Source organism: Haemaphysalis longicornis, unplaced genomic scaffold, assembly GCF_048455015.1.
Source record: "Haemaphysalis longicornis isolate Haplotype H1 unplaced genomic scaffold, Haemaphysalis longicornis Haplotype H1 scaffold_4, whole genome shotgun sequence".
Classification (NCBI taxonomy): Eukaryota; Metazoa; Arthropoda; class Arachnida; order Ixodida; family Ixodidae; genus Haemaphysalis; species Haemaphysalis longicornis.
The window spans coordinates 51,327,418-51,338,776 of record NW_027526361.1 but is presented as its reverse complement, the minus strand read 5'-3'; the positions used below and the strand labels follow the sequence as shown (position 1 = coordinate 51,338,776).

Genomic DNA, 11,359 nt, shown 5'->3' with positions numbered 1-11,359 from the left:
CTGCTTGCTTGAATAGCAATAATAAGTTAAACAAGCGCCTCTGTCCCCCTCTGTTTTTCCTTGCTCCCTTTCCTGTGCCCATCGCATGGTTCTCACTTTCCTCCCCCTATTTTTTTTCTTGTTTTTCCTTTTTTTTCTCCTCTTTCTCTCTCTTCTGACCATGTCGCTGACAATTCAGCATCCTTCCTAGCCATCTGTTACCAGTGATCCTGCATGATGTTCCTTTCCTTTTTCTCGTTGCCTCCCTCGGCGTTGTTTGTCTTTTTTCCCTCTTTGTTTTTCTGCTTTCTTCTTTTGCTTTGCAGGAAGACGAAGCATCCAGCCACCATCCAACCCCAACGTAGCCAAGCTACTAAACAAGGATGGTTACTGAGGAAGCTGCGGAAACCAGGCGACGCAGCAGCGGAATTCCAATGCCCTCACCACGGACCGCTGGAACACCTCCTGCACCACCACAAGATGAAGGCGTACAACCTCGGCGGGAGGGGGACACCCTGTTTGTCTCATTCCCCGCCCCAAACGCCTTCAAATGCACCGAGGGAGGCTGCTCGTCAGCCTAAACCGCAGCCGCGTGGTGTTGTGCCAGAGCGCCTGGCCCAAAGGCGTTGCACGAGGCGACGCGCCGACAGCGAGGCTGAGTCACGCCTCTCCCTTTCGTCGCGGCGGGGCGGCCGAATCCCGCATCTCAGAACGCTGCGGCGCGGCCGACTCCTGCATCTCGAAACGCTGCGGCGCGGCCGAATCCCTCAGCGGAGAACGACCCAAACAAGGGCATGTCGCTACGCCCGGAGGCGAGGTCACGGAGACGGCGGCGGCATCGCTCTCCCTTTCCCCATTGGCGGCGCAGCTGACTCACCGCTTCGCTACCATTCGTCGGAATTCAAACTTCAGGCAGCGAGAGCCCTGATTGGAGCTTTTAAATGCAGAGCATTTAAGTAACTCACGATGTCACCCGCGTTGGCGTCCGTAGTCCGCACGCTCACTGCGCATGCGCGTCGAGTCGAGGCGAAAGCGAACACTCTCTCGCGAGGGGCATTGGATTGGATTCGAACACTCTCTCGCGAGGGCATTAGATTGGATTCGATTGGATTGGCTTGGATTGGATTGGCTTGGATTGGGTTGGCTTGGCTTGGATTGGATCTGGATTGGATTGGATTGGATTAAAGTGGATTGTGTTGGATTGTGTTGCGTCATAGCCGCGGCACGCTGCGTCATAGCCGCGGCAGACGCGCTGGGGCCGGCGCATGTGCAGTACTCTCTCTTCCGCGGTTTCCTCTCCTTCGGGCGCGCTGCGCATATAACCGGTGTGCCGTTCTCCGGCGAAGCAACATCCGCGCTTGGCTCAAACACCTAGGGTCCTCGCCGCTTTACAAGTACGCCAACGTCGTCGACTGGGACCGGCTTACGCAGTCCCTTCAACGTATATAAGCGGCGGAGCGCGCGTTCGGAATTCAGTCAAGGGCGTCTTTGCTTGGCTTTCGCTTGACGTGATGCTTTGCTTGCCTCGAGTAGATGCGACGCATTTACTCGAGTTCCCCCCGTGGGAAGATGCGGGCGGCTTTTTCGAACTTCTTGGGGCCACAACGAACTTCCCGGGCTATAAAAGAAGCCCGGAGGCTCTCATCGTCGGCTTTCCTCGGCGGCTTCTCTGCGGCACCAGTCTTTTCGGAAGCACCGAGTGAAAGGGGTGCTGTCGCCTTTGTGCGAGTTATGTAACGTTTGCTTACCCTGTACATACTGTATATAAATGTTACTTTAAGTTTTCGTCGGCTTGAGAACTTCTTCGCTCTGCTCTGCGCCGCGTCGATAGCGGACGGAGCAAGGCAACGTCGCTACACCGGTGACTGCGCTCGGATGGCCAGTCGCAACAGCGGAGACAGCGTCGGGATGGCTGATTCCCAACCTCGGTGACGAGCAGGAAGGCGAGTCACAACCTTGGCGACCGCCCTGGGATAGTCATTCCCAACAGTGGTGCCAGCGGTGGGATGCTCATTTCCCAACAGTGGACAGCAAAGCATCAGTCCCTGCAGCGGCACCTCGAGGGAGACCACGGTATGCGAATTCGCCATACAGTCAACCATTTTGCCGTGTGCGGGGCCACGCTCGGGGCCAAGCCAACCTTGCACCCCTGCCTGGCAAACGGGAGAGCTGTAGCAGCACCCTGAGCAGTACCAGTGCAAAGAGTGCCCGCAGTCATTTCCATCAAGAAAAGGCCTCAACAACCACCTCCAGTGACACAGCAAGGAGGACGCCAAACGACTGCGCACAGCAAGTAGCAGACCGGTCACCGACCAGCTACCTGCCACACCAGCCACAGCTGCCGAAGGTGACAACAACGGGGAGGAGCAGCCGAGTGAGGCGACCCCACATCGCAACAGCCCGCAAAGCAGCTCCACCCCTAACAACACCCCTGTAAGAGAAGGAACAGGTGAGAGCCCCCGGGCCACAGCGGTAAGCTCCCAGGATGCCTCCGCCACACCAACCCGCCTGTTATCCCAAGAATGTTCTGGCCAAGGAGAGGACTTTCATCCAGAAAGCACCCAACAGGGGGGAACCCCAGAGACGACACCAGCTGCCCTCGAAGACAGCAGCCTGGTCCTGGCGGAACACACCAAGCGACTCCGACAGCTGCTGAAAAGCCCACCGGACGACAGCAATTTGGCAGAGTTCGAGGCAACACTGGAGGATGCGATCAACGTGGTGAGCACAACAGTGAAGCTCCCCGAAGCAACTTCAGAAGGGCGACCACGGCGGGAAATCAATCCAGAAAACGCCCAACAAATCCAGTCCCTCTACCGCCGCAACCGACGCCGTGCAGTTCGGCTAATCACGGAGTGTCAATCGACAATGTGCCCCATTCCACCTGGCGAACTGGAAGCCTCTCTCCAACGGTTCTCTGCCAGCAAGAACTCCTTCGTGCACGCTTGCGGTTTGTGACCAGGACTGCCGACCATCCGCTGGCTTGTAACTCGGAAGCCGAGGTACGTGCCTTATTATACCAGCAGTGTATCAGAGCCCACCAGAGCATACCCAGCCACCATGGACATTTGCCTCCTGGAAAATAACATTAACCGTTCCCGGCATCCAGAGCAAAGCTAAGTTGCCTCTGCATGCTCTTAAATTCTTTTCATTGGAGCACATTGCTACTACCTACCAAAATTACACTCACATTTTCACGGATGGATCAGTGATGGATACGTCATCTGCCATCGGAATATGGATCCCATCAACCCGCACAAAAATTACCGCAAAACTAGGTCACAAAACTTCGTCGATGGTTACAGAACTCATGGCCCTGCGTGCTGCATTGGAACACATTTTAACTGCTCCAGTTCAGGCATGGGCAATCTTCACCAACTCTCGAGCAGCCCTTCAGCACCTCATGGTGCTGCCACAAGAGCAGCTTGCTCAAGAAATTAATGGCCTGCACACGCATGCAATAAACAACGACCACGTCGTTGTTCTGCAGTGGCTTCCATCTCACTGCGGTGTGGCTGGCAACGACGAAGCCGACAGAGCCGCTGCATCAGCGCATTTCAGCCCAACTATTACTCCAGTGCCTTTCACAAGGCGAGACGGAGCGACTCTGGCGTCATCGCTTGCCAAGAGTTCTCAGCGATTGCTGTGGACCGACCCAAATAATACCTACGATCCGTTGCACACAATAGACCCAGAGTGTCGATTTCGGATGCCAAGCGGTCTGTGCAAGCGAGGTGAAGCTGTCCTGCATCGAATACGACTGAATGTAGCTACACTAAGCATCTGCTTTTTAAACTACGTCGAGTTTCCTCACCTCTGTGTCCTACCTGTACAGTTCGTGAGGACCTGAAACACGTTCTCTGCGCATGTCCTCGCTATGAACTTGAGCGTACCACGGCAAAGCTTTCTCTGGACCTGCCCGCGTCCGCCCAGATCTCTTCGAGTCACCTCCTTGGGCCCTGGCTTACAACCGGCATGGCAAGTCGCGCAACAACAGGGCTCTTAACGTTCCTCGGGAGCACTGGACTTGTCAGTGAACTATGAACTCAGACAAATGACTATATCGCCTGATTGTGTGTGTGCTTTTTGTGTGCGTATGTGTGTTTGAGTATTCATGTGTAAGTGAGAGTTTTCATTAATTTTCATCACACCTTCACCCCCCTCTGGTGTAGCAAGTCGGGCGCCCCGCCTGGCTGACCTCACTTGCCCATTAAAGACGTTTCTCTCTCTGGAAGCACACTTCGGCACTGTGTGGGGACGAAAGGACGCAGTCACGTCGCTCCTCGCACAACGGATGCCTGCCCCTAGAGAACTGAACCTGGCAACCTTCACGGAGGACGAGGTAGCCGAGCGACTCCGAAGGGGCGAAAACACCGCTCCAGGGTGCGACCGACTCACTTATCAGCACTGGCGGACCGTGGACCCGGAGGGATACTTCCTGGCGGCAGCGTTCAACTGCTGCCGGCGGCATCAACGAGTTCCTGCCTGCTGGAAGGCGTCCCGCACAGTCCTGATCTTCAAAAAAGGCGAGCCCGGCGACCCCACAAACTGGCGCCCCATTTCCCTTGGGAACACGATCGCCAAACTGTATGCCGGATGCCTAGCATCCCGGCTGTAGGAGTGGTTGTGTGAACATGGGATCCTGTCGCAATGCCAAAAGGGGTTTCTGCCGCACGACAGAGTGTTCGAACACAACTTCGTGCTGCAGGAGCGCCTTGACGCAGCGCGATCAGGTGGTGGTGACCTGTGCGTGGCGCTTCTGGACTATGCAAATGCTTTCGGATCTGTTGCTCACAATGCTCTCATTGACGCAGTTCGAGGTGCTGGAGCCGGGGATGCCTTCGCCAACATCATCCGGGACCTGTACGAGGGCAACACCACGGATATCATCAGCACCGGAGGAGCAACCGAGCCCATCGCCATCCAGGCAGGGATCCGGCAAGGCTGCCCGCTGAGTGGGCTGCTATTCAACATGGTCCTCAATCCTGTGGTCCGGGCGGTGCAGGGAGGCGAGCGGCAACACAAGATCCTCGCCTACGCCGACGACCTCACCCCCCTCGGAAACAGCCCAACAGAGCTCCAGGTCTGCGTGAACGTGGTGGCAGCCCTATCCTCAAGGCTCGGGCTGACACTCAACCCGGCAAAGTGTCGGACACTGCACGTGTCGGGGCAGCAACCCGTGAGCACCAGACCCACCCCGATTCTACATCGGGGAATCGGCAATCCCCAACATGAAAGACTTTGAGAGCCACAACTTCCTCGGCCGCCCCGTTGGCTACCGACTGCTCTCGGACACCGCCTGTGTCGACGACGCCATCGCCTTGGGGAAACGCCTGCTGACGTCCATGCTGGCCCCCTGGCAGAGACTAGACGCCATAAAAACATTCCTCTACCCGGCTCTTAACTTCGCCATGAGGGTGGGAGCCGTGGGGAAGGAGGATTGGCACCGGCTAGACGACACCCTGCGGCCACTCATCAAACACACCCTGTACTTGCCTGTTAACTCTTCTAGCAAATATCTTTATGGAAGTGCAGGTGCAGGGGCCGCGGGGATCGCGGAAGCAGCGGACATCAGCGACGCCTGCAGAATTGATGGCGCATTCAAGCTGCTGTCATCACCGGACCCCGAGGTTCGTGACCTGGCCCTGCAGGCGATGTCCAAGGTGACGGAGAAGCGGCTGAGGAGACCAGCGACTGCAGAAGACGTGGAGTCCTACCTGTCCGGCGACACCGAGGGCGACTTCCGGGCCACATCAACGCAGCTCCAGTCGGTCTGGACAGAGGCCCGCAAGGCCTCCCGACGTTCCGCGTTACCTGGGAGCTGGGGCCTGAAGGAGCCAGGATCACCTGTGGCGGAACCACCCTGTCCCCGAAGCAACGCCGCAAGGTGATCCGAACGCTACGAGGCATCACCACTGCAGCACAAGACGTGGCACTGCACCAACAGCCCAGCCAGGGGAAGGCAATGGAGTGTGTCGCCGCTAACCACACCAGCTCTCATTTCATGCGGTCAGGGCGGTACACCCGATTCGCCGACTGGCGGTTCGTGCACAGGGCTCGGCTCAACCTGCTGCCCCTCAACGGAGCCCGCCCCTGGGCCTCGGCCGCGGACCAGCGGTGCAGAGCGTGTGGCTACCAGCAACAAACCTTGCCGCACGTCATCTGCCACTGCATGGTCCAAAGCCAGGCCCTCACTCGACGTCACAACGCCATAGTGAACAGAATCAAGGCAGCTGCGACGCCGAAGTTCACAGTGACGCACGAGAACCGCCCAGTCGGCGACTCCAACCTGCGGCCAGACCAGGTGTTGGTGAGAGGGGAGGAGGCCATCATCCTCAACGTGGCCTGCCCCTTCGAGAACCGACGTGCAGCACTCCGGGAAGCGCGGCAACAAAAACTGAGCAAGTACGAACCCATCCGACAGTACTTGTGCCGCCGCTACCAGCGCGTGACTGTCGCCGCAGTGATTGTTGGTGCCCTCGGCTCGTGGGATCCGGACAATGATGCAATCCTTCGCCGGCTATGCAGCAAATCCTACCTGCGACTGATGAAGAAGCTCATAGTCAGCGAGACGATTGCACACTAAAGAGACATTTATGCCAAGCACATTGCTATCAAACGCTAACTGTATACTGTGCCGCTAGAATTGTATAATTTCTTACCGTTTTTCACTAGCATTGTATAACTTCTCTCTTTTACATCATATTGTCTTGTGTTGTGCCCCTAGCAGTGTATATTTTCTCTTTATCGATGTCTATGTGTATTGTATTTTTCTCGCTAGCATTGTATAATTTCTCTCCTTTTGAATTGTATAATTTCTCAAACTTTCATCTTAGCATTGTATAATTTCTATAACCCCATTTGTTATTGACTGTTGTCTATTTGCAACATTTCATTGTATCTGTCCAAAGCATCAATAAAAACTCTGTTCTTATCAGCTTAATATCTGATACGAGTCCTATTACCTATCTCAACACAAACCAGTTCAATATCTCAAATGACATGCGATAAAAAAAATTAATATCTGAAAAACTATTTCACCGCTTTTCACTCTCTCCGTGGTGTAATTTTTAAAATTTTCAGCAATATTGAGCTCCAACACCGTAATCACAATGTGCTCGTGAAATCTGAAGCCGTTTGAACCAGCAGTTTGGCTAGGCGTAGACATCACCTGTTAGGCCTTTTCGGCTCGTCAAGCGTGTCATTTGTAAATAAAATTAGGCCTTGTTACCGGCGCCGCAGGGTGAAATCCTTAAAATAGGTTTTCTGCATTTATATAAGTAACACATGTTAGCAAAAAACATTTAGATAAATGAATCAGTGAAAGATTTATTGTAGAATATTTAAGAACACCTACAGTTGAACACGGATATATCGAATTATTGTCTATATCGAACAGTGCAAACATCCCCTTGAAAATTCCATGCAAAAGTATAGGGCTGCTGTGCGCGTGTATCGAACTCCTGATCACGGGCAAATTCGATATATCGAATTCCGCGCCGAAGGTGCCTCTGAAAGTTTGCTTCCTCTGATGGGGTGGAGTTAATGATAATGTTGACTCATCGCAGGAGCTGCCTGGCTTGGTGAGACAGAGGCGGTGTCCGCGGAATTATGTCGCTTCGATGGCCTTTAAATTAACAGCTGTTTTCACGCTAGCACGAGGGGCAGCTCCATGATAGCTAGAACGCGGATAGTGGTTGGGGCGAAAGGACATAAAGGAGTAAAAGAAATTGACCGGAGGCACTCTTTTTCTGTGATTGAGCTGTTTGGTGGCTCATGCAGGGGGACCGATGCGGCGTTGTATGTTTGTTTTGTCCAAGGCATTCATTTCGGAGCAACGAAGGCGGAAATTTGTCGGGTGCAGGCTGCTGAAAAGATGTTGGTTGAAAAGGCGTTTGGAATTCCTCGCAGTAGTTTGGAGGGCGATGCCCGCATCGACGTTGACGTAAAGGCGAATGCAGCACAACCCGCCCCGGCTATTCCGGAGCGTGTCGGGTGCAAAGCGACTTCGTTGCACGCCTCCAGATGGGGGAGCTGTTCGGTTCGGATACTGAAGATAACGGCACTCAGTGCCTGACAACGTTCCCAACCGCCTACTGCAGCCGAGGTTCCGTCAGCGTTATTCGCTTTTGTTGTGGCACAGTGTACAGCGTTGATTTTCTCACTTGTGCGTGTTTGTAATCTTGAAGACAATTTGGCGAACTTTACGACGCAGAAGAAAAAACAAGTGAAGCTCAAAGACATTTCAATGATAAATAAAGTGCGGTTATCATCACGCTGCGGTTCAGATTTTCCGTGCTTTGAGGGTCAAACCGGTAAGCTACCGTTTTCCACGACTTCAGAAAACTCTCAGTGATGTGTGGAGTTGTCAGATAATCTTCAGATAGGCGTATTTTATATATCGAATTAATTCTTTCGCGATCCCCTTGGAGTTCGATATATCCGTGTTCGACTGTATTTTGTTCCGAATGCGGAATCACCTCGATGGTGTTGGTTAGGATGAAATCCTAGAACTGCTTTTTAGATATTGTTAAAGGCTACACATATCAGAAAAAGCACTTCGATATGTCAACAGGTGACCGAGATAATCACGAATTTACGAAAACACAATTTCGCCTTTTTCCTCGGTTATAAGGAGTGCAATTTCCGAAAATCCCGCCTTAATGAGCCCCTACGCTATGACGCAAATGTACTCACAAAATTTCAGGTTTCTAGACCTACCCGTATTGGCTGGGCGTAGATGACTCGGTCAGTCAGTCAGTCGGGCACTTCTCTTTATATAGGTATAGATAATACCATAAATGCCTCGAACCCATGATATGGGACTGCATGACGAGGCGGCGCCTCACTGCCGTGGTACTCCACAGGCAACTCTAACCATCTGGAGTCCTACAGTATTAATTCTTCGATTCCATCGTATCTTCGGGCCTACGGATAGTCTGAGTGCAGTTTATTGACTGCACGTGCAGTAAACGTCTGTTATGTCTAGCCCTGTCACCTCTGTTGGCCCCGTTGTCTGTCTCCGTGAACAACAGACCCTGCGCAGACAGCCGCCGCACGGCGGCATGTTTGCTAAGCGCGGAGAACTGCAGGGTGAGAACTTAGTATGAATCTTTACATTACGGCGCCCGAACGTGGAGCCGTGTTTGCGGAGGCGAGCGGGAGGCGTGGTAGCATCCTTTGTTCCGTGCGACAGACGATCCAAACAAGAACTAGAATGACTGGAGGGAGTTCAAAGCGGAGGCGAACTTCCAGGAGATTGAGGCGAATTATTTATTGCTGCCGCGTTACAAATTGCTTGAGCGCCGAGTCGGCACCAATCGTGCCTGTAGCAGCAGGACACCGTTGCCGTCTGACACGTGGTCTCCAAATTTGCATCGAGACACTGTCGTTTGTGGAAACGAAGGGTCCTCAATCTTCACCAACTAAACGCAAGGCCTTGGAGCCCGCGCGCTGTGAAAGACCGAAGTGAGTGAGTTACTGCATTGTTCTTCGACTCTGAGAGTCGCGACTCAGCGATCCGGGTGGCCGCGGGAAAACCGGTGCCGCAATGGGTTCGCTCGCTGGCATTGCACGGGCATGGTCAGACTGGCATGAGCGTTCCAATGCAGAGAAATGCGATAGGCGCCATGGCTCGTAAGCTAATTGTTTTGTAGCTACCGAGTAGAACCGTATACAAAGCAGGTGTCTCCAAAGGCTGCACGATCGAAGTTCTTCCATTTACTCGTTTTAGGTGCGGAGCACCTTAGGACCTCGCAATATCCGTCCGCGTCCGTGCGCATAGCATTTACAATCGCAAAAAATCCCACAGGCACCGGCAGGATTCGAGCCTGTGTCTGGTAGACCAGAAAGAGTTAGCGTCAGTCGCCTTACCCATTGGGCTACGATCGTGAGTCAGTAGCCGAGGGTCAAACGGCTTACTCCCTCGCCTGTAACGGTGCGGAGTACCTTAGGACCTCCATATGTCCGTCCGCGTCCATCCGCGCGCACACCACTATCAAGCGAAATTCGATTTGAGCCGTGAGTTGCAGTTTTATGTGGGGAATAATCAAGGTGCAACTCACGGCTAAAATCGAATGACGGTCGGGGCGCAAATCGGATGTCACTCGGGGCGCAACTTGGATGTCATTTCGAGTCCCCGTACTCCGCACCCTCGCCATCATCCACGGAGTGAAGATGCTGCTATTTTTTTATTGATTAATTGACATAAGCTTATTTCATAATAATATCGGTCTATGGCCGTGTGATAGAAATGGTAAAAAGAGAAGAAGGAAGAAATCAAAGGAGAAGCCAAAGGAGGTGATGCTCTGGTTCGTGAATTAATTAAGGGAAGTTATTTTCTTGAAGGGTTATTCCCCACGTATCAATTAATGAAGTCTATCGTGGCGGCTCAAAAAGGCCACAGTGCGAGAGAACACTTGGGCAGTAACGCTGGAGTCGATCCAGTCCTGGTAGCGGTGAGGCCGCAGCGGACCAAATGCCTTTAGATGCCGTTCCCGTGCGGTTTTAGGCGGACGACGGATTACTGCATCTGTCCCGGTTGAGGCGGCGTCGGCAGGTCTCTTGGGCAGTTTGCCCTACAATGTTGAGGAGCACAAAACCTGCGCTTGCATGGGCTTGTCTTAAAAGAACCTCGTGCATCGCGTGAGTGTGAGCGCCGGTGTTCCGTGAGGGCTGTCACGGTTGCCGAGGGTATACGAAGGAGTGACTTGCGATGTTGTTCGGCGCTTCCCGTTCTTCCATGTAACCAGGCGGTTGTTCTCGGTGAGAGGGCCACGGTTGCGGCAGCCCGTGCGCCTCGTGCCCCAGCATGGGCATTCTCGTATCTCGGGAAGCCGTGGAGTCCCGGAATCCATTCGTCTCGGGAGTTCCGCGAGCTCAGTCTCTGCAGCGCGGTCACTGAGAGGCAATCGCGTCCACGGCGCGCCGGTGCCATAGCACTAAAGTTTTGTTAAGCCAGAGGGTAGCCCGTAGGCTGTATATTGATTGTACGTACAGGTGCCGTCATAAGTAATTTGAACAATGATTTGTAAATACCCCGAAATATTTGTTTCACTGGGTTTATGACAGCCATTACCGGTTTACAGGAAGCCTTTTCTGTTAGGGAGGACTCCTTTAAACACACACCAATGCAGCCAGGTTGTTTTCGGAAGAAGAAATTCCTGTAAATTTACGAGACCGTGTTCCAATTACTTTTGACGGCACCTGTACAGTCATGGACAAATGAAACGCGAACACGGGAATATGAACCAGAACACGCACATTGAAAAGGGCTGTTTGTTGAGGTACAATAATGGCGCGCTGTTGGTATATTTGGAAAGCCACATTTCCCAACTGTGTTACGGTAATTAGGCCAGGCGTCAATTGAACTTGCACGGAA

At 53.3% G+C, this 11,359-nt stretch overlaps 2 pseudogenes; both read left to right on the top strand.

The window, feature by feature from the left end:
- The first annotated feature begins 362 nt into the window (after positions 1-362).
- On the top strand, positions 363-5,224 carry LOC144179747 (uncharacterized; annotated as a pseudogene).
- A 100-nt stretch (positions 5,225-5,324) lies between these two features.
- Positions 5,325-6,565, top strand: LOC144180340 (uncharacterized; annotated as a pseudogene).
- Positions 6,566-11,359: the final 4,794 nt, after the last annotated feature.